The 25,001-nt window shown below is 35.8% G+C and overlaps 1 pseudogene; it reads right to left on the bottom strand.

Moving 5' to 3' along the window:
• Positions 1-299: 299 nt before the first annotated feature.
• LOC149147199 (aspartic proteinase-like protein 1) lies at positions 300-3,563 on the bottom strand (annotated as a pseudogene).
• Positions 3,564-25,001: the final 21,438 nt, after the last annotated feature.

Genomic DNA, 25,001 nt, shown 5'->3' with positions numbered 1-25,001 from the left:
ATTATGCACCCATAATCTGCTACTCTAGAAATCAACACTTGCCACTTATCATCACAATCTTTTGACCCTCAAAAAATATCTTCAAAATAGTTCACAACCATTTCTATATTCATCATTTTCATCAACACCATGCTTATGGAAAAAACAAACTCATGGAAACAAAAACCCATCCCTGAAATATCATCATGCATGTGATTTGTCTATTTGGCCTCAGAAGCTATTGTCTAAGTAGATTTTACCAACAGTTCAATTTAACATAAATGTTGATAAGAAGAATAAATCAAAAGATTAAGGTAAAACTAGTATGTATAACAGGGGAAAGATGAAAATACAATACACAATAATCCATGGTAAGGTGCAGAAGTAGGAGCACACTCCTAGCAATCACAAGGCACCCAGCACAAACCACTGCCATTGTCAAGTGCTACAAGTAAGGTTACATTGGGAGTGCCCACTTGAAGCATGGTGTAGAACAAACTGCCAATACCATAGAACAGGGAGTCAAAATCCTAATGATGGAGCTTTAGTAATTTTGAACTTCAAAAAAAACTTCCAAAACTACAAGTATCAACACATATAAGTATATTTTGGGTTCATTCTAAATTGATATGCAATATAATTAATAAACAAGGACGCATAACTTACTATCGCAATTGTGAAAATGAGTTTGTTATGTTCCCTACTAAAAATGTAAAGGACCGTTTGTTAGCCAATTTATGATAATGACAAGCAAAACCATTATGATACAATGCTTTGTAATACTCGTTGCTTAACTACGGGGAGGCCGGAGCGGGAAGGGTAATAGAAAACCTCAAAGAAAAAACAAAAATAAAGTTTGCATGGGGACTAGGCACCACGACGAAAAATCAAGCTGAAGCTCTCTCTCTTTGGAAGGGTTTGAATATTAGCATGGCTAACCGAATCAAAATTTTAATTATCATTGGTGACTCTATGATAGTAATTCAAAAATGTTTGAAGCTCTCCAAGAATGAGAACCTCCTCAAAGTTGAATCCTCCTCGATAATTACTAGGATAAATTATTTATTAAAAAAAAATTGAAATGGTTGATATGTTCCATCTATTGCGGGCTAACAACAAGATGGTAGACATGCAAACCAACATTGGGGTGGCCTTGGAGCAAAGCTTCTTAAGTATCAATCACTCTATTAAAATATGTCACATTCCCTGATTCGTATTAACTTCTCCAGGTCGACGTTGTATAGATGGGGTACGGGTCTGCAGCATATCAAATTGGCAGTTAATAAGGTTATATCCCCGATGGCCCTTTGCAGTGCGTTGGGAGCTCGGGTGGTTGGTAAGGAGTTATGGAACAGGTGTGGCAGTCATAGATCGAAGGTCATGTGCGATGACAGGTGGGCGATGTGTCCTTGGTTATTTACCTGGTGCTTTAATATAGTTACATTCGTGGGGAGGCAGGTACCATCGCATTTCGCTCCAGGCTAGTTTTGGCAGTGGAGGAGATGGAGGGTGGCTGCTACACCTTGATGTTAAATTGCCTCGTATTTATGAAGGACAAGACGACAAGGAATGTTAGAATTAACCACGCCATTATTTATAGCAGCTGGTTGCGAATGGTAAATCAAAGGATTTTAACAATACATGGTAGAATCGCCACGAAGATGGCTTTTACAAGCAATGACGGTGGTGGCAGAACAGGGTCAAGATGCTCCAGGAATATAGAAGGTCTGGTTGACAATTCATGCAAGCAGGTGGTAAAGGAAATAATTAAGGAGATTAATGAAAACATGGCATTTTTGTACGCCCAGTTGTCGGGACTTGGCAAAGACATGGAACTACTGCAAAAGACCATGGAAAGTTTGTGAATAGACATGATGAATCTACAACAAAAGATCGAGAACATTGAAATACAAGTGGAGTCTGCAATGGTCGAGGTGCTAAAGGAAGTCTTTTGATTCGGGGACAGTCTGGTCCCCAACGTTATTGGTTTTGCAGACGCTGCGACTGGTTGGGACCCAGAACCTAGAGTGGGCAGTGTTGAAGAATTGGTTACAACTACGGAAGAAGCTTGTAGAGAAATTGACCCTGGTAGTTGTTGCACAAAAGACTGTCACCTTGACATTCTACAATCTATGTGAGTCCATTACCACTCATACTTTCCTCCTTTGCAAATCTTAAGCCTCAGTTCCTCATATCAAGCCTTGAAAATAAGAGAAAGTCCTCAAAAGTCTCTAAAACTCTAGTTCCGCACTTTCTCTTTGCATTACCTGCGGTCCCACACCTAATGGTCATGTCTCTTGTGCACCTGACTGCTCTATCTCTGTTTTATGGGTGCGGATGCCTGCAAAAGTTAAAAAGGCGCAAGTATATTCTTAAAAACTCACTTTGAGTCATTTCTAGAAGCTTCTGGAAGGAATCTTGAGGTGGCAAGTTCGCTCCCTTAAGGATGCATCCCATACCTTAAGGAGCTAACCCCTTGATGTGAGGAGCTTATCCCTTTGAAGGAGGACTCTATCCCTTCATAGGTGGACCTGTAACCTCCTTCCTCTGCACTATAAAATGAAGCATTAGGCTGGTTACTGAAGGGGTTGAAAGTTGAATATTTTTGAAGTGAAATGTTGTTGGAACTTAGTCTTCTTAATTGAGCTTTTATGAGGAGAGATTACATACCTTTTTGATCTCATTTGGAAGAGTGTAAGGCTTGTCAAAGTAAAGGAGACTCATGTTTCGGACCCTGGGAAGAGCTTGTTCAACATCAAGGCTGAAAGAATTGTAAGGTTCTTCTACTTCAAAGTTAATACAAATAAGTTTGTTTTTCTCAATAAGCTATTGTTTTATGGTTTATTTTATGGATTCCTTGATCACCATAATGAACATGATTTATGATATTAGCTATGCATGTGCTATTTGATGTTTGCTTGTTTGTGATTGCAGGTTCTCAAATGGAAACTCTTTCGGACAGTTGAAGGATGGCTGCTACAAACTAGCGATGGACTTAAGGTAGGGTCTTAACACCTCTATAGTTTTTATTTATGAATCGCATATGTTTAGAGAAAGATAGATTTGTTTGTCTGCTTATTGCTATATATCTTTTGATACTAGGGAGATCGGCCTTGTTTGCAAGATCGATTTATCCAGCCAACAGTAGTAGCGGGTAGTTGTTTTGTTTTGAGTTATAATTATGTTTTGTCGATGTATAGAATACTGTGGGGTTTTTTGGAAAGTTTACAGTATAGACTATGTACAAAGCTCATATGTAAATAAGGTTGGTAGCAATTGGGTCCTTCTTCAGTTTAAATTAATGAATATTTCTGAGAGCTTGCTCTTCAAGATTGTAAGGGACTGGGCCCTTTTCTAGTTTATATAATGAAAATGCTACCCGTTTCTTAAAAAAAAAAAATGTTGCTTCCCTCCATAGGCCAACCATTTGTATCTAATCCATGTCTCCACGTCATCCACTCTTTTACTTCAAGAGAAAATTTATGATACATCTGCAAACTGTAGGATTGCCCATTCGAATACCAAAAGCCAAGCTATATAAAGAATAGTATGTGACAAATAAAGCCCAGAGTTTGGGTTTCCATGACGAAAAGAAAAGTACAACAAATGTGCATAGAATTTGAGCCAACAAAGAGCCCTTTTAGTGCTAGTTGGTTTTCACTCTTAACGACAACAATCTTGTTCTACCTTGTTCTTGTTGTTGTATAGGGTAGATTGCACGAGTTTTGGTAGCAATTGGAATGTGGTTTTCATCTTGATAGATATGTCTTCCTTGCCCTTTCTCTTTGGAAAATAAAGGAATGCTAACAAGCTATTGCTAAAATCTCAATCATTGTTTCCCTTAAATATTTTTTTTGGCTTGGGATGCTTCCCGGATAAAAAATACCATGACCCAGTCACATCAGTAGCAACCCGAACATCATATGCAGTTGGAGCACCAACGACAATGGCATTATACATGCCTAAATCAATTACTTCCTGAGATGTATGATCTTAGCTATGCTTAGAGTGACATTTCTTCTGGCGGAAGTAGCATTGATCAACTTATGTTAAGGCAAGAAGGTATTAGGCATGACTCCCAGCCACATCATCATCCACTAATCATTTTCCCTTGCTATTTCAATGACAATTAATTGACGAAAGACATGTGCGTGGAGTTTGGGCTATTAAATGAGTCTGGTGAGTTTGTACAAACACAAGAACCTACCCTACATACCTTTATTTATACCAACCGCATCAGTAGATATTGAATACACAACCACTACACTCACAGTTATTAAATTTGAATCTCCAAGCAACTTAGCGCGCTAAGCCTAACGATCATAGCATTGAAGGTTGATCATTGCATGGTATGCATGATCCCAACTTGTCAAGACTTACTGATTTGCCTTCGATGAACATGGACTTCACACATCCTCTTAAGCAAGCTCTAGAAAATACGGTGCAGGAAAGGTATAATGCTAAACGTTTGGCAAGACAGGATGAACAATTCCATTCAGAAATTATGTACAATTCTCAACCTCTTCCAATGGCCTTCCATGGTATAAAATCTGAGGTTACAAATGAGATTTGGGAGAGACCCTCCAGCACTCAATCTTCAAATCTTTTCCTAGGTATTGAAACCTGATACATCTATTGCAAAGTGCCAACAATGAAAGCCTACCTTAAATCCACTGGTTCATTCATTTATTGTTGTTGTTAAATTCAAGCGTAAATTCACAAAAATATCAACTCAAATTCACAATTTAACTCACTGTCTGTATAGGATATGTGAGGATTTGGATGATAACGCCACCTCCCCCTCCCAATGCATTCATCAGGGAGACTGCGACAAATGTAACAGTAAGAGGGCGAAATATCTATGAACTGTAGTTGGATAGATGACTCCACCCCGTCGGCAAGCGTAACAATGCATCCACCCACCACTACATCCACCTACAAAATTGAGATATCCTCAAGCAAGCGTAACAGTAAGCGGTTTTGGTGTCCCAGTAAAATATTGTCCGTTAAGAGACACTTATCACGAGATATATCCCAGAAGAAATACACACCTGAAGGGGACAAATGTCGTTGTCATAGCATGGGACAAATGTTAGCCCAAAGTCAAACGGTTAGACAAAGGTTGGTCTGACCATTTTCAAGAAGAAACGCCTATCGACGTAAATATAATAAGAAATTTTAATAAAAATTATAAAAGATAGTAGGTATCTTTAATGCATATCATTTAAATTGAATTATATTTTGGGTTTAGAATATAACTTAAAATAATTTTAATTAACTAAAAATTTATTTTTAAACATATTAAAATAAGTTGATAATTTTAGCACTTTAGTTTGTTATAATTAATTAATTATTACTGGATTCATCAATCTCTATTTCATTCCGGCCTACATAAGAAGAAGCACATCAGAGGCACAAGGCATGACAATGGTTGTACATGGACTTTAAGAGTCTCAACGTCATGTTAAAATTAAATTTTGGCCATTAACAAAAATGAAAGTTAATCGAATTCAAAGGGAGAAGAATTAAAAAGGTGCAACTCTTGATCTTACTTAAAGGCATCCTCCAGAGGAGGAGGGAAAGAAATACCACTGTAGACTCGCAGGTGCTTCACAGAATAAGGGCATTTGGAAGGTCATGAAGCAGAGAGATGGATAGGTATCTATATATTTTCATTTTTGCAAGCCTTTCGTAAAAATCTAGGACTTAACTGCATAATTATTACAAACGTATATTCTTTATATATTTTTTCACACTGGTAGGTGATATATATGCTTTTATCTCTCGTAGATATCAGTCATGGACTACACTGTATCCTGGACATTATAAATGGCATATTAATCTTTTTTATTTATTTTTGTTATGGCAAGCAACATGGCTTTTTTTTTAATACATAATGTAATTTTCTCTTTTAATGAAAGTTATGATTTTTTCTTAACAAAAAAATTAATTAATTATTACTATATTTTGAAATTTTTTTAAATTAAATTATATATATTTTGAAATATCCAATAAATTAATAATTGAAAATAATTATATATTATTTAATCTCTATATAAATAAATATATTATTTAATCTTTATTTATTTATATATAATCTTTAACAAATATTTTTTATTTTCTTGCCAAAGATAGAGAAATGTGTTACTACCATCACAAAATATTAAAAAAACCATTTAGTTTAAAGTTTAGTTATTTTATTCTGTGAAAAAAACTTCTAATTTTTGGAAAATTTGGAAAATTTCAAAGGGAAAAAAGAATTATGGATAAGAATTTAATATTCATAAAAACCATTTACAAATTACAAATTATTTTTACATTATATTATTATTATTAAAAATATTGTTGTGTATAAATATAAATTCTCTAATTTTTAAGATGTAAATATTAAAATGAGAGATCATTTTATTATTATAAAATTTTGTTTATTAAGTTATGAAATTATTGGTATTCTTAATTTGTGGTTTGAGTAGCTACAAATTAGAGGCATTTAAGTTGGCAAAATCACCCGTTGATTATATTTGACTTAAGGCTACACCTACCCTTAGCATGGTTGGATTTCGCCTACCGAGTTTCAAACCAGTAACCTTTACACCATGAAGTGCCTTAACACAACATCTTGTCACCATCTACTTTGCGCCTAATGGACAATTTTATTGTAATAATTACTAAAACATTATAATACTATTATTTTATAAGCTTGACAAAACAATATTTTCATCATGTCCAATATATTACTCCACGCGCGGGGAATTGGACCAATAATTTTACATCAAAAAGTACTTTAACATAACACCCAATCAAATTTATCTAAAACCTAATAGACAAAACATTATAATAATATTATTAAAAATATGAAAACTTAAAAATATTTTTATTAAAAATATAAATTCAATTGATTTTTAAAATATAAATATTAGAATAAGGGATATTGTTATCGTGATAATCAATAATATTATTTTATTAATTAAAAAAAAATCTCCGAAAAGAGTTAGTTAGGTTATTGATGTGTATTGTTAATATATATTTAGTTAGGTTATTGATGTGTATTGTTAATATATATTTATTTAAGTATATTTTATCTTAACTCTGTATTTCTTTTGAACCGAAGATTATTAAATGAATAAATTGGATTTAATTTTAATGGAATTATTTTCTAAATTTATTAACAAACTTGTTGTGAATCCTTATTATATGGATTGATAACCATCTTAATAATAAAAGTTTGTTCTTAAAAGTTTTAATTCATTTTAAAATATTTAGATGATTGAAAATTAGAGGAAATGAATCATGCATTTTCTATATTAAATACATAAATATTGTATTTTTACTTAAATAAATAAATAATTTACTCACTCTAAAATTGTGTTTTTTTAAATGTTAATTTTGTTTTTAAATTAAATTAATATATATATATATATATTAATGAATTTAATTTAATTTTAATATTGCAAATTTAAATTTAACTATTCTAGATCTATTTTAATTCTAGATTTATCAAGAGAGATCATATTTCTTTTAATTTAAAAAGGTTTGCATCTCAAGAGATTTGATCTCTCTCATCCCTTGGTAGATTAAGAGTTAAGATGAATCTAGGTTAGTTTAATTTACCCCTTTAAATAGGCTATATTCCACATGAATACCACGGGTCATTTATATTTTTATAAAGTTATATTTTTATTTATTTATATCAACCGCTTTAATATTTTTTTTGGTGTAAGCTTGGGACGACTACATCTTCATTATGTCCAATATATTATCATCAATTGAGGCATGGAATTGAATTGGTGACTTCACATCGAGGAGTGTCTTAACAAAGCACCCGATCACCATCTATCCAAAACCCCATGGACAAACGCTTTAAAATAATTACACTACATTACATTAATATTTTTATTTAATTTAATTTTTATTTTTAAGTAATTTGACTTAGCCAAAATGTTTTTTTTTTGGTAGGTAAGCACTCACGGGGGATTTGAATCAGTGATCTATCGCAAGGAGTGCCTTAACAGTGAACCCATTCACTGTCAATCCAAAGCGCCGTGGGCGACTGAGCCAAACTGTTAAACATTACGTCATAAGACTAATTATTAGAAAATAATTTCAAATTATAAAGTTTTAATTAACAATTATGAAATTGAGAATGATTTAGAATTGTAATACATTAAATGAGAAATAACATTATTTTTGAGAGAAAGATAAAAATTATTAATTGATCTTAATTGTCCGAGAAATGAGATTCAATATTGTCACAAAAAAATATGTGAGAAGTGCATAGAAAATAGTGGAGGAAACAATAATATGAAAAGAGCCTAATTCTTTTTATTAAATGATAAAAATATCATAAGACTACATCATGAAATTTTTTATGTCTCTTGCAATCATATTTATATTATTTATAGGTGCCTTTTTCACCTTTGTTATATTTGTTATATTCGTTAGTTTATATAGTTTTTAATAATAATAATAAATCTATTTTCTCATTAAATACAAATAGTAAAATTTAATCAATTATGGTAATAAATTTATCGAAACAAACTTTTAAATTAATTTCCCTATCCCTATCCCTTAGTCCAATACAGCTTCCTGGTCAAATATAATCGTTTCTTGGTCAAATATAGTCGTTGATGATCTGCTCTCTCTATTTAAACTGTTGCCATGGTTTGGTTCTTCAACTTGTCCTGACGATGAACCACACTTGTTGGTTTGAAATGTGTCAACAAAAGAAATACGATGTGATTTACGCCGAAAATCTTCTCAATACTTGATATGGATCACAGAAGCCTAAATTCAACAATACCATGAGTTATAAAAAACAATAGTAAATACCATAAATCACGATGTTAAAACTAACGAATGGTTGTATATGGTAAAAACTATTATTTACGGGTGTTTTTTCACCTTTGTTATATTCATTATATTTCAAATACCATGGATAAATACCATGAGTTATAAAAAACCATGGTAAATACCATAAATCACGATGTTAAAACTAATGAATGGATGTATATGGTAAAAACTAATTAATGATGGTACAATTGTAATTTTCCCACTTCATTATGATTTATTTTGTTGTCTTCCACCTTGCAAATACCATCGATGGATACCATGGTTTATACCAAAAACATGGGCTTGTAAACCACTAATAGTAGAAAACCATTATTGACTGTGGTGATTCACTAACATCCACTTGGATCAAATCCTCCCCCCTTAGGAAGTGATGCTCTCAATTATGTCAAGTACCCTAGTCAAATGGGGAAACTTCTATTGAATTTTTCTCTTGGTGAGCCACTTTCCTTGATGAAGAAGTTACTATGCTTTGATAACCTAGTAGAATTGTATGTTTTGTCAACATATATCTTTCATCTTTATGTCCATGATTTCATCCATTGTAGCTTGAAACTTATGTGGAGCTCGGTGATGGTCATGTTGTTGTTTTTACTTAGCATTGGTTTTTCGTAGGACATTATGAACCTTTTGTTGTAAGTGTTAGATCCATTCAACAATTTTGGCTACTTGATCATCTTCGACCTAAGCATGGGAGGACTCTGTTAGTGAAGATGCAATCAAAAGAGTGACATCCATAGGGGTTTCTTATTGGAACCCCGAACACGTTTGAAAAGATACATGGCCAATAGAGTTGTGGAGAGCTTTGTTACAATCATGTTGAGCATATAGAAGGTTTTCATCCCATGTATGTGGATGTTTGACTTAGAAGTGTAGAGACATCCTTGTAGGTGAGGTGAATATGTCTTTAGACCTTTCTATGAGCTAGTCCACATGTTTATGTTCTGTAGAGAGAGCTTTTGATGAAGTTGTGGTGGTCGCGGTGACCTTTTGTTCTCCTTGAACTATGAAGAGGACAAACTTGGAAGTATGGGAAGTATGGGAGATTACCTTTCAGCATTGTTTTGTTGAGATCAATGAAATTATAGTCGTTAGAACTGCATCACGTACCCTATAGAGTTGACCCCCTAGAGTAACAATGACATTACGTGGACGAGACTCGTAGACAACATGATGTTTCCACATATAAGGTTATCCTAGAAGAACATCACAAACTTTGAGTGGGACAAGATCACATAGTACCTTGTCTTTGAAGGGATCATGCCATAGAATAGGCTACATTGTTAACTAACACTAATGTCTCATCCATGACTCAAACAACCAATGGTATATGATTGTGGGTGTGGCATTGTCAGTAGCTTCAATCTCTTAACAATTTTGGTTGAGATCAAGTTCTTCTAGCTCCTATTGTTAACAATGAAATGTAGTGGCGTCCCCATCATCCACATATATGAATGGAAGAGGTGCTCCTCCTCAAGCCCCTATGACTCTTCTAGTTGGATCTTTGGAATTATAATGGTAGCATTGGGTTTTGAATTAATGGTCTACTTTGATTTGTCTTATTATGAATTAAAATATCAGCCAAAGCCTGTTTTTTTCTCTTTAATCTCAATCAACAATGATTGTTTCAAGTGGCATTCATTAGCGTTGTGACAGGGTTTTTGTGGAGTTCACACCAATTTCCAGTGTCCTTCTTCGACTTCCCATTACCCTTCTTTATAGGTGATTTGGGCTCATTATATTGAGGTTAGCTTTCCTTGCTTTGTCCCTTGTTTTGTGAGTTACAACCTCCTTTTCCAGGCTTCTGTTGCAATGGATTTGTAGACCCAAATTCTCACTTATTCCTTTGCTTCAATTTATGCTCTAGTTTGATAACATATATCAATAAGTAGATCCTAGTGAGGAGATGTATAGGAAATCCATCTACATTTGGATGTAGCTATATAGGCTAGTATGGTACTTCAAAACTAGGCGTTGCTCAGAGTCTTTGATATCCAACTTTGAGCTCAAGGCATGGAAAATATCGATGTACTCTGGTTTTGTCTAGTCTCTCTTTTGTCATAAAGTTGTCCATCTCATGTTCTAATCATCATATTCCCCTACAGGGTAGAAATTCCCCCTTCAGGGCATCAACAAAATTGGCCCAAGTGGGGCCTACATTAAATATCCCAAACTTGTCTTCCATGTGTCTCTCTTAGTAACCTTTCTACCGATCTTTAACATTGGGAAGGGCTTTTAGGATCACAAAAGTGATATTGTTGTTGAAAAAATATTGGATAGAGTAATACCCTTCTAGCAAATTTAACCATTTATCCAGAGCATCTACATCTATTTGGCCTTTGAATAAGGGAATATCAAAGTTATTGAGCCTACCTTGAAGGTTTTCGCACCTCCAAAATTATTGCTTATTAAAGGTGCCTCGATCACTGTTGGCAGTCAGCGAAGGATTTGCCCGAAATTGTCCATTATCTCATTCATCCTGTTACATGAGTGCTTCCTTGAGCAAGAATTTAATAGCATCTCGTACTCCATCGTCTTTCTTTTCTTATACTACGAGAGGTCTCTTGGGCTGGTGAGAGTGATCGCCCTCAAGTGAAACTAGCTTGAGATTGAACCCTCTATACCTTTACCTCGTTGGGGACATGTGCTAGGAAATGATAAGGAGTAGATTGCTTTGATACCATTCATTTGGGTTGTTTAAGTAATGAGACTAAATATTATCACAATAGAATATGTCACAAGTACATAGAAAATAACAGGGGAGATAATAACATGAAAATAACTTAATTATGTTTATTAAGTGGTAAAAATGCCATAAGACTACATCCTGGAAAACTTCATGGCTCTTACAATGGCGAAGGTCCATATTCATATTATTTGCAAGTACCTTTTCACCTACATTCATGCACTTTTGTTATATTTCAAATACGATGGGTTATAAAATACCATGGGTGAACCTGTAAATCACTATGGTAAAAACTAATGAATGGTAATATATGGTAAAAACTAATTAATGATCGTACAATTTTATCTGAATTGGATCATTATATTATCTATCATCCATCTCTATGAATTTGGAGTGGAAAAGGTGGAGGAATTAGCTCACGGGACTTTGATTTGTCCTATTATGAATTAAAATATGAGCGAAAGACTATTTTTTTTCTCTTTAATCTTAATCAACAATGATTGTTTCAAATGGCATTCATTAGTGTTGTGACAGAGTTCTTGTGGAGCTCACACCAATTTCTAGTGTCCATCTTCAACTTCCCATTACCGTTCTTTGCCTGTAATTTGGGCTCATTATATTGAGGTTAGCTCTCCTTACTTTGTCCCTTGTTTTGTGAGTTACAACCTCCTTTTCCAGGCTTCTGTTGCAATGGATTTATCGACCCAAACTCTCACTTATTCCTTTGCTTCAATTTATGCTATAGTTTAACGACATATATCAATAAGTGGATCCTAGTGAGGAGATGTATAAGAAATTCATCTCTATTTGGATGTAGATATGTAAGCCAGTATTGTACTTCAAAACTAGGTGTTTCTCAAAGTCTTTGATATCCAACTTTGAGCATAAGGCATGGAAAATATCGGTGTACTATGGCATTGTCTAGTCTCTCTTTTGTCATAAAGTTATCGATCTCATGTTCTAATCATCATATTCCCAAACAGGGTAGAAATCGCCCCTTTAGGGCATCAACAAAAGTGGCTCATGTAGGGCCTACATTAAATATACCATACTTGTCTTCCCTATGTCTCTCTCGATAACCTTCCTACCAATATTTAACATGGGGAAGGGCTTTTAGGAGCACAAAAGTGCTATTGTTGTTGAAAAAATATTGGATAGAGTAGTAAACTTCTAAAAATATTAACCATTTATCCAAAGCAACTACATCTATTTGGCCTTTGAATAAGGGGATATCAAAATTATCCCATACCTTGAAGGTTTTCACACCTCCAAAATTGTTGCTTGTTAAAGGTGCCTCGATCATTGTTGGTGGTCATTGAAGGATTTGCACGAAATTTTCCATCATCTCATTCATCCTGTTACATGGGTGCTTCCTTGAGAAAGAACTTAACGGCATCTCTTACTCCATCATATCTCTTTTCTTACACTATGAGAGGTCACTTGGGCTGGTGAGAGTGATTGCCCACGAGTGAAGCTAGCTTGAGATTGAACTCTCTATACCTTGACCTCGTTGGGGACATGCGCTAGGAAATGATAAGGAGTAGATTGCTTTGATACCATTCATTTGGGTTGTTTAAGGAATGAGACTAAATATTATTACAATATAATTTGTCACAAGTGCGTAGAAAATAATAGGGAGATAATAACATGAAAATTGCTTAATTATGTTTATTAAATGGTAAAAATGCCATAAGACTACATCATGGAAAACTTCATGGCTCTTACAATGGAGAAGTTCCATATTCATATTATTTACAAGTACCTTTTCACCTACAGTCATGTACTTTTGTTATATTTCAAATACCATGGGTGAATACTGTAAATCACTATGGTAAAAACTAATGAATGGTCATATATGGTAAAAACTAATTAATTATTAGGTCCTTATAATATTAGTGATTCCCCCATTACTATTGTCATTGTATCCCTTATTGTTATTGTTGTGCCATTATTGTCCCCATATTGTTATTATTGTGCCCCATAGAAGCCCACTATTGTTATTTTTGTGCCCTTATATTATTATTGTTAGGTCAGCTTTGGTTATATTGTGACCCCTTAGATTCCTATATATAGAAAGGAGGTTTTGTCATTTGTATCATCCAAGAATTATCCATTTGTGTAATGTAAAGGAGGTTTCCCCCTTGAAGAGGTTGATTTCTAAGTCGTTGATCTATTTTTTCAATTTTTTTTAGCTGGTTTCATGGTATCAGAGCTTGGATTCTAGGGTTTCGATGCTCCAAACAAGTCATCGTGGAATTTTCGCTATAACCTTTTCTTTTCTTTTTGCGACGTTTCAAAAGCAAAAAAAAAAAAACCCATTTTCGCCGAAATCTCTCTGAACCTGGCGTCCAAATTTAAGATCTTGTCTCGCTATATATTCAGAGATATGATCCAAGGAAGTTAGGGTTTTTACAGGATCCCGAATTATATCTCAAACAAGTGACCTGGGGAAAATCGTCATAACTTTTTGTCTAAGCATCAGATTGAACTTTTGTAAGATGTTACAGAAAGAAGACGGACTGTAATTTTCTGTATATCAATTTCAAATCCTAAGGTCAAAAAAGTGACACATGGCACTTCGTACAAGCTCGCTCTACTGAACCAATCTATAATCAGGTCATCATGGGAGATTTACCATAACTCTTTATTGGAGAATCCAATCTTGATTAGACATGCGGGGTTAGAAAGAGTGCTCAGAGGGTTACCGCAGGAAGAAATTGCAGACCTTGGAGATCCAAAATTACAAAGATACAAGAGATTCAATATCGAGCTCCTATAAAGCGAAAAAAGGTGTGTAGTTTTTTTTTTTTTTTTTTTGCATAAGTTTGGTTTGAAGGAATTCAAAGGGCATAATGAAGCATTATTATCAATAATTGATGCCCCAAAGAAAGAAAGTGGAAACACCTAGTAAGAAACCTGAAAGCTCTAGCATGACTCATGAAGAAGAGGAAGAAATGAAACATGATATATCAAAATTATGAGACCAAGTGCAAAAAATTTCACTCGCACAAAAAGTAACAGAAGCTAAGATGGATGGTTTAAAGAAATACATAGAAGCTAAGATGTATGGCGTGGAAGCTAAGATGGATGGTTTAAAGAAAGATGTAGAAGCTAAGATGTATGGCGTGGAAGCTAAGATGGATGGTTTAAATAAAGGCGCAGAAGCTAAGATGAATGATGTGGAAGCTAAGATGGATGGCCTGGAATCTAAGATGGATGATTTAAAGAAAGATGCAAAAGCTAAAATGGAATATTTGAAGACAAATTTGACAAAGTTTCTATAAGAAATGCTGACTAATGGCGAAAGCGTAGTAAAGGAAACTCACGATGAGAACAAAATAAATGTTAATCATGATTTCATAGACTCTAACGTTGGATCGAAGAACCACCATGTTCCAAAGATCGATATGAGGAAGTTTGATGGAAAGGATCCCGTATCATGGGTACTACAGATGGAGCAATTTTTCGATCTCCATAATGCGCAAAACATACAAAAGGTACGCATTGCAACTTTATATTTGGAACCAAATCAATTTGTATGGTATCGATGGCTTTGCTCTTGTAAACAAATTGTCACTTTGGCTATTTTTACAGATGAAATGATAGCACATTATGAGGATACAAAAAGAAACACGTTTTTAGCCCAATTGATAAATCTCAAACAAAAGGGTTCAATGATGGAGCACATTGAGGACTTCCAAAAATTGAATATAAGGGTAAAAGATATTCTAGAGGAGCATAGGATTGATGTGTTCATGGGGACTTTAAAGGATAACATCCAACATGAGGTTCGCCTTTGGGAACCTAATTCATTGAAGAAGGCATTCTGGTTGGCAAGAAAAATGGAAAGCAAAATTATGGCAACAAGGAAGCCTACCGCTCACAATCATAAAGATGGAAGTGTTGTTGCCCCTAGCCATCCACAACCTATAAGGTTGACACCACAACAATTGGAAGAAAAAAGAGCAAAAGTGCTTTGTTACATTTGTGATAGAAAATACTCTAAAGGTCATAAGTGTGCTCAAAAGAAATTATTTTACATAGATTGTGAAGAGGAGGAAGAAAAGGAACAAGGAATGTCAAAAGAAGAGGATATACGTCAGGAATAAACCCTAGAGAATGAAGAAATGAATCCGACCATATCTTGTAATGCATTGGCTAGAATTACCACTCCTCAAACTATCAAGATAGAAGGGCATATCAAGAAGAAAAATGTAATAGTGTTGATTGATTCGGGCAGTACCCATAATTTTATTCTTTGTAAGATAGCCAAGGAATTGAATTGCTTCCTATATCCAACACCAGAGTGTTAAGTGATGATTGCAAGTGGAGGAACCATAAATTGTTCATGAAAGTGCCATAATATCAAGCTATCCATGGGATAATATGTATTGAATATCCCAATACTTTCCATTCCAATGGGTGGTGTTGATCTTGTACTAGGAGTCTAATGGTTACAATCCTTGGGTACAATAGCTTTTAATTTTCAAGAACTTTTCATGAAATTTTCTTCAGAAGGAAAGGAAGTCGAATTAAGGGGTATCGCAGGGAAACTGGGAAAGATAATCAGCTCTAACAGAATGACAAAGCTTCTAAGGAAAGAACAATGAGGCATAATTGCGCAATTATGTTCACTAGAGGTTCCCACATCGAAAACATTTATTTCTCCAGATCTCCAAAAAGTCTTGGACAATCATTCCAAGGTATTTGAGACTCCCAAAGGCCTCCTACCTATTCGTGATCATGATCATGCCATTCATTTGATTCCAGGAAGTGTTCCTCCGAACATCAGGCTTTACAGATACCCATATGCCCAAAAGAGTGAAATTGGACGTATGGTTGCAGAGCGAGAGGCTGGTATAATTCAACCTAGTCAAAGTTCTTTCTTTGCTCCAGTAGCATTGGTTCACAAGAAGGATGGATCATGGCGCACGTGTCCAGATTATAGGGAGTTCAACAAGCTCACTATTCAAGAAAAATTTCCCATTCATGTCATTGATGAATTATTGGATAAATTGCATGGATCAATTTAATTCACCAAGTTGGATCTTTGTTCGGGATATCATCAAATCAGAATGAAGACTGAAGACATTCCAAAAACAACATTTAGAACTCATGAGAGTCATTGTGAATTTTTGGTCATGCCTTTTGGCCTTACCAATGCACCTTCTACATTTCAAGGTTTGATGAATTCCATTTTCAAACCCTTCCCTAGAAAATTTGTGGTAGTATTTTTTGATGATATACTAATCTACAATAAGTCTTGGAAGGATCATGTTCAACATGTTGACAGGGTGTTCAAACTATTGGAGGGGAAACAATTATATGCAAAATGCTCCAAATGTTTCTTTGGAGTACAAGAGGTGCAATATCTGGGTCATATTATATCTCATGAAGGTGTTAAGGTAGACCCTAGCAAAATTAAAACCATTAAGGAATGTGTTAGGGTCCTATAATAATAGGATTCATAATTTTGAATTGCTTATGGTTAGTCTTGTAATATTGTACATACTTTTGCTTTCTACAAAATGTTTTCCATATTTAAAAAATTAAAAAATGTAAAGAGGGTATGTCCTAAAAGAATAATCAAAGGACAAAAAGAAAGAGAAAAATATCAAAAAAGTGAAAAATATGAACCCTAAAAAAGGAAATAAAACAAATCATGAAAGTGTGCAAATTCAAGTGCCACTAATTTTTACTTTACTATGCAAAACAAGGTTGTGTGTAGCTTGTTAGAAATGCCACAATCCATGATGGTTAAAGAGTGTAATCTTGACTCATTCATGTTTTTAACTTTTATGTTGATAGGTAGAGAATAAAGATCTAGCCAAATTGTTTAACCTTGGCAGATCAGTAGTTAGGTAGAGAATAAAAATCTGCTCATCAGCTTAATTTGAGCCATTGGAAGTTATAAGGTTAGAATTAGATTGTTTGCTTGTCAAAAGAAAAGGAAATAAAGGCTCTGCAAGCTCAAGTGCACAAAATAAAGTGAACGAAAAATGTTGGGATAAATAAAGGGTAGGTAGAAGAAAGGTTGCAAATGTACAAGGTTGCTAAGTCAAATGCACATTTATCATGCTTAATCCTATGTTTCATGTGCAGGAGCATTTATGAGAGTGAAAAGATATTCACAACCTTGTTTGATTAATTTCCCCTCATTTCATTTCACCCCTACATACTTACTTACTAATTTCCCCATTCTCGCATTATTTCTTATAAAATCCCCCTTTCCCCTCATCTTGACCCTTATCTCTTGGTTTCACACATTCACCTAGTAAATTGCCCTGCAAAAATCATCCCCCTACCCAAAACCCCTTTTCCCTGGTGTGAAACCCAATCTCCATTGCAAATATTACCATCCCCCTTATTAATTTCCCTATTTCTCTTCAAAACCCATAAAATCCCCCTAATCCTAAGTTTTTGTTCCCCTCGGATTATTTAATTAACTCCCCGAAATTATATTTTCCCAATAAACCCATTTAACCCACCAACCCTTGGTGCGGTTAAGAAACCCCACCACAATAGCCACTGGTCCGACTCCACTAAACCTACACTTATATTTAGTCTTGAATTTACTTATTAATTTACAATTATTTGTAATTAACCCCCCGGGCCCCGCAAATCCCTATCTCGATTCCCTCCGTGCATCTCGACCACACAACAGCCGTCCGATCTCCCACAAATCCGATGGTGCACATCCATATCGTGCACGATCACTGTCCGACCGTTACCAACCCGAGAGCACACGAGATTCACGGTTTTTCCCAGGCACTATTCTGCTACGTGGCAGCCCCACATTAGATCGCTTGCTTGCAAGGAAACACTGCTTTACCTCCAAAAGTGGTGTGGTGGCCCATGAAACCGCCTCCCTGCCAAGGCCAAAAACCATCCACTGTTCATTTGTAAATTCCGCGCCAAATTGTAACCGTTTCCAGTTAAAAGGCCGGAGAAACCCCATTTCAACTCTTTTCGCTCGTTTGCACTGTGAATGCTGCTCAAGCTTTTCTGCGACACCCTGAGCCTCTACAACCAAAATTGACCACTGTCTACCATCCGAAGAAGCTCCAGACACCCAATCCGAGCATCTAGTTCATAGTTGAAGCCATCGTACCCTCTGCAATCACCATTCAAACCAGTTTGCAAGCCATACCACCAAATTCTAGGTATTATTGAGAAAAACAAGAACGACCCTCTCAATTTGAAAACGTACAGTCAACTAAAAGCTTAATTAATTGAAATGAATTAAAATTTCCTTAAATTGAAGAGTATTTCAATTCAATATCCAAAGCCCTTCTTCTTGCAAATTGTAATTACCCTTCGTTGTACCAAAGCTTCCAAAACCTTACATCTGCAACAACCACAAGCCTAATCCCTATCCATAAAGTCAGTCATGGCTTCCTAGACCTCTCTGGACGTAAGACCCGTGTCAACCCCTCACTTGGACATTAACCATTTGGCACTAGCAGACAAGGATTTTCAAATAAAAGATACTGCTTCCCCAACCTACCTTCTGAAGCTCCACTGCTGGAGTAAGGATAGATTCTTGAACCATACCAATGACATCCATCTGTGGGAATCCAATTTACCCAAGTATTTATTCCCAGAAGTGCACCCATTCCCTGATATCATACACTTCTGTCATGCCTGCCATATCCCTAGCCAAAGAGCTATTGTTGCCCCTAATCAGCAGTTGTTGTTCATTATCACTCCAGAGTCTATCAACCAAATGTTGCAAGTCCAACCTAGCCCTAATGAGACCCCACTATCCATTGGAGACCTATTGGACCTATATATCACACTAGACTTGGTTAAGATAAGACAAATCTTCCAGACTTTCATCATAGAAGACCAACATACTCCCACAGATAGTCCACCTTATGCTGCCACCATTTTTTTAGAGACAGGCAAACATATAATCACCATGCTCTTTTGCATCCTAGGATATACCACAGATGAGCATGTGGATGAGGTTATCCTGGCCTTCTTGTCCATTTTTACCCCAGGAAAGCCTCCTGCTGTCTCATACAACTATGCTTAGTTCATTGCAAATAGAATCCATGAACAATTCACTAGACTGCCAACTGAAAGAGTTTTAAAGTACTCTTCGGTGTTATTTCACATGTTTTTATATTATCAAGCAGATAAATTCCCTGTCAGCATCCAGAAGTTGGATACCAAGGGAAAAGAGAGATCAATTGTTTACTGGACACCCTTGATCCGTAAATACTCCACAGCATTGACATATAAGGACTTCATGGACTCATTTGTCCATCCAGTCATGAACTTGTTGACGAGTACCCCTCAACCTATAATCAACCAAGAAATAAAAAGGGTGTTACAGTTGGCTAAGAACAACAAGGTAGGAGACTGGTATCTGTACCAGAACCACACTGAAATCAAAGTCTATGGATGCCAACTTACCCTTATAAACTGCCCAAATACCTCTCCATGAGGATATTTTCACTTGAGTATTTTAGGCAAATCATCAATTCAGATGAGGTCAACTTCCTAGCTGCTAGGAAGAAAACCCAGTTTAAAATGAAAAACCAATTGGGCCCCTTCATTTGCAATAACAGAGAGGCTGGACCAGAGGCTGACAAGGTATTGTAACAAATGAAATTCAGAAACAGCTTCATGTGGCACTATGACCCTCATGGGGTCATAAACAAGTTGAGACTCAAGGTCAAATTAGGACCTTTCATCCTCCATCCAAGATCTGATATTGAGCAGTTTGCCAACCAATCTAAGTGGTTGGAAAATACATTGATTGACATCGATAGCACAGTAGCGGATGTTGAAAACGCACTAATTGATGTCGAAAAGCAAATTGACCAGAGTTCTTTCCTGCAGGTTCAAGAACTAGGGGAACCAATGAGTAATCCTCCTGTCTTACATACCCCAACCAATGAGAAAAGGAATCCAAAGAGAAATAGGGAGGAGGGTTTTAGTTCTGCCATGGAGACCACAGATGAGTACTTTGAACTCAGAAAAAGGCCCAAGCTTGAATCCCATGTCTGAATAGGAAGAGAACATTGAATCAGTGGAAATCATTGACACTGAAATAATGGGTTAAAGAAGCAAAGACACAGCTGCTTCAGGAGAGACACAACAACCATCAACCTCCAACACTCAAATGATTGAAAGAAAGCTAAGTGTTGAGGTTTCCTCCTTCACTAGGCCAGTTGATAAAGAAAGAGACATCAAAGACAGGAATAAGGAGATAAAGATGAGGAATGAGAAGTTAAAGGTTGAGACATATGCCCAATACTTCAAGCACACACCAGCTAACCAGAGCAGGTTGATGTCAGCTTTTGACATCAAATCATGAAAGATGCAAGTCTCATTCATGTAGCCAACTATCCAGCAGACGAAGACCTCAGCTGATTACAGGAAAACCGATTTTGAGGTATTGGCCAGGGATGTTCATCCCATTGACCAAATAGAGTTTCATAAACAGGCTGCAGAGATTATTTACTCCACCCTAACAAGAAAGGCCATGGCTGCACACGGGCTACAGGGTTCACTGGACAACATCACAACCCAATACAAATTTGAGAAGGCCTCCTCATAGGCCAAAGACAACATGATCAAGTCATTGGAGGACTTGGTCATTGAGCTAGGCCATGATCTGAGTGACAGTAAGGTTGCTGAAAAGTTGATCAAAAAGAAGAATGAGGATATAGCAGCTCTCAAGAAACAATTAAAGCTGCCTCATTCAAAACACCCATAAACAAAAGAGGTCCTGGAGAGCCAAACAAATCATGAGGAGATGATGGACCTAGTGCTTCAGTTGAATGATCAGCTAAAGGAGATGGAGAAGGAATTGGATAGCTTGATATAGGTAAAACAAGCTAGTCTAGAGAATGCCCCTGCCACTGTTATTCCAACAGTAACCACTATAGTACCTTCCACTTTGGCAGCATCCTTAGCTCCCACAACTCCAATGGCTACAGCACTGCCAGCTTGTACACCGTCTACATTAGCAATAGTGTCTACAGGAGATGAGGCACGCAGATTAGTCAAGGCAATGGAAGAAAATTCCATTCAGACGAATGAAATGAACATGCTTAAGGAGAAGGTGACCAATCTGGAAACTGAATGCAAGCTTGCCCAAATCATGCACAAAGAAGAAGTGCATAAAGCAACCAGGATGAGCGAAAGAATAAAAAGCCTGGAGAAGGAACTTACATTGAAGGAACCCCTTGGACAGGCTAAAGAATAATTGTGGGCCAATATCATTGACTCTGTCAATGATATTAGGCCATCCATCCAAGTAATTTTTGAGCAAATTGATTTGATAAAACAGACTACAAAAGCCATACAAGGAGTAAAAGCAGAACTTGGAGACATGCCAGAGGAAGCTGCAAGGATTATACACTTCCTCAACTCCAAAAACAATTATGAGTTGCAGGAATTAGAGATACCTAACAAAACTGGTACAATTTTGGAAGTAAAAAGGGTCCTCACCAAGAGGAATTTAATGTTAAACCTGGAAGACAAATGCCAAACCATGTAACTGTCCATTGACAGATTCATGGTCAAATTTGAAATTTTAAGGCAAAAGGGTTTACCGAATCCCTCGGTAATAAATGATAAGCTGATGACACAGGAGGACTACAATAGAAAAATTAGAGAAGTAGCCAAAGATCAAGTGAATAGTTCATCCATGAAGGGCATACCTACTAGCAAGGTCTTGTACCAAACTTTTGAGAATTTGTTTTACCTCTAGCATGAGGTAAAACACTTTTTTGTGAATAAGCCTAGTTTTTCCAAGTATACAGAGCCAATGAGATTTACAAGAAGATGCTGAAACATGGGAGAAATTAAATGACTTACTGTAGAAAGTCAAAAGGTGAAAATGTACAGTAAGAGTAAAAAGGCACAGTAAGAGGATAATGGTAGATCAACCAGGTCAAAGTGTATCAAAGTGTATCAGTTGAAAGGTCAGAGTAAATAGAACATCCAGTGTGAAGACTAAACAACAAAGCAGAGATTAAAAGGAAAAATATCAAAGATTCAAGACATCACAACCTAATAAACAGGGACAACAAATAATTGTTCAATAGTTGTCTCTATCTTCTTGCATGAAGATACTTCTTTCTCCTAGATTAGTTCCCAAGACAGTTTGGGATATTTTGTAAATTATTTTTGTATAAGTACTTCATAATTCGAAGTATTACGGGTGGATTGCTATACATTTGTAAAGTTATTTTGATCATAAACCTAAGGGTTATTGTACCAATTTTCAAGTCAGCAGACTGGAGCAAGTAATAAAGGGATTGCATTACAGGATTCATGTGTAGAGCTTTTACAGTGAAGTATTTTCTTTGTAAATCTATTATTTTCTTATGTTTTTCACAAACTTAAATGTTATCTAAAGTTGAATGAATTAACCAGAAATTTATCTCAGAATTTGTTTAAGTACACTATGTTTTCAACAGTTAATCATTTACATGTTTTCTTCTGATATCTGGATCTAAGAATCCTTAATTTCTCTCCCATCCCAGTTGACCTCTTTCACTTTCTTCATAATCCAGCCTAAGGAACCCTTAATTGCTCTTTGGATCTGATTGAAAACCACTTCACCATCCAGTCTTGAGATCTGAAGTAACTCTGTTATCTTGCCCTGTAGACACTGTTTTTAGAACTTGATGCAGTCTTGTTTGTCTGACATTTGGCCCCATAGCCCAATGTTAAAAGACACCCCTCTTTTCATCTAAGTGATCCGACCACCAAATCTAAATCAAAACCCAAGTACAATCATAACTAGCCTAAAATCAAATAACTAAACAAAGTTAAATAAAAAAGAGAGAGCCCTCTCTGAGAATTAGGAAGGCTAGATCCTAATCTCCAAAGTTGGTTTGTGATTACCTCTAATCATTTCTCTCTCAAACACTCAAGAGAAATATTGGAGTGATAACAGAATGGAAAATCCCCACATCCATAAAGCATCTGCGAGGATCTCTTGGGTTGACAAGGTATTATCGCAAGTTTGTTAAGAATAATGGGAGAACAGCAACACCTCTAACAACATAATTGAAGAAAGATGCATTTTCATGGACTCTAGAAGCAACAAAGGCCTTTGAACATCTTAAAGAGGAATTGTGCCAAGAACCGGTCTTAGCTACATCGGACTTCACAAAAACCTTTATTATGGAATGTGATGCCTCATGAAATGGAATTCGTGTTGTTTTAATGCAAGAAGAAAGACCCATTGCTTTCGAAAGTTGTCCAATCAAAGGAAAGTATTTACACAAACCTATTTACGAGAAGGAAATTTTGGCAATACTACATGCACTTAAGAAATGGCGACCCTACCTAATGGGAAGACACCTCAAGGTAAAAATAGATCATGATAGTCTTAAATACTTTTTATAACAAAAGATTATCTTCATAAGCGCAGCAAAAATGGGTCACAAAGATGTTGGGTTATGACTTTGAAATCATCTACAAAAAAGGGAAGTAAAATGTTGTGGCAGATGCACTCTCAAGAAAGGATGAGGATGTGGAAGCATTTCTTTGTGCCATTTCTATTATCCAACCAGATTGGATAAACGAAGCAAGGGATGAATGGAAGAATGACGAAGAAGTGTGGGAACTCATTCAAAAGTTACAACAAGATCCCAGTACATCTGATACATTTAGCTGGAAAAATGATTCGTTATTGTACAAAGATCGGTTATACCTATGTAATAATTCCCAACTCAAACAAAATATTCTTAGGGAATTGCACACCTCTCCCATAGGAGGGCACTCAGGATTTCTAAAAACTTACCACAGGGTTAAGAAGGAATTCTTTTGGGATGACCTTAAATCGGATATTCAAAAGTTTGTGGCGGAATGTTTGGTTTTCCAACAAAATAAAGTTGAAACAATTAAGGCCTCAGGTCTATTAAAACCTTTATCCATTCCAAGCCAACATTGGGAGAAGGTTTCAATGGATTTTATCACAGGTTTACCCAAGTTCGAAGGAAAGAGTGTTATCATGGTGGTAGTTGACAGACTTAACAATTATGCACACTTTTGTGCATTATCTCATCTATTTAAAGCGAGTACAATTTCTACTACATTTACGGAAACAATTCAAAAGCTACATGGAAACCCAAAGGTTATTTGTAAGCAACAGAGATCCCATTTTCACCAGAAAGTTTTGGACATAATTATTTTCTTGTGTCGGTACTCAATTAGCTCATAGATCATCTTATCATCCTCAATCTGATGGGAAAATTGAGATAGTAAACAAATGTTTGCAGGGATATCTTTGTTGCTTTGTATCTGATAAACAGACAAAATGGGTCAAATAGTTGCCTTTGGCTGAATGGTGGTCTTCCTTCCATACTACAACAAAAATGACCCCATTTATGGAACTTTATGGATATCATCCACCATCCATCACATCATATTTAAGAGAAAATTCTAAGGTTCAAGTAGTGGAAAATCACATCGAGCATCAACAACAAGTTCTCCAACTCTTAAAGGATAACCTCAC

This window comes from Pinus tabuliformis, chromosome 9, assembly GCF_031772625.1.
Source record: "Pinus tabuliformis cultivar Carrire ecotype Pingquan chromosome 9, CPIR1, whole genome shotgun sequence".
In the NCBI taxonomy this organism is placed as follows: domain Eukaryota; kingdom Viridiplantae; phylum Streptophyta; class Pinopsida; order Pinales; family Pinaceae; genus Pinus; species Pinus tabuliformis.
Note: the sequence above shows the minus strand (reverse complement) of the source record. Positions and strands in the feature narration are given on the sequence as shown.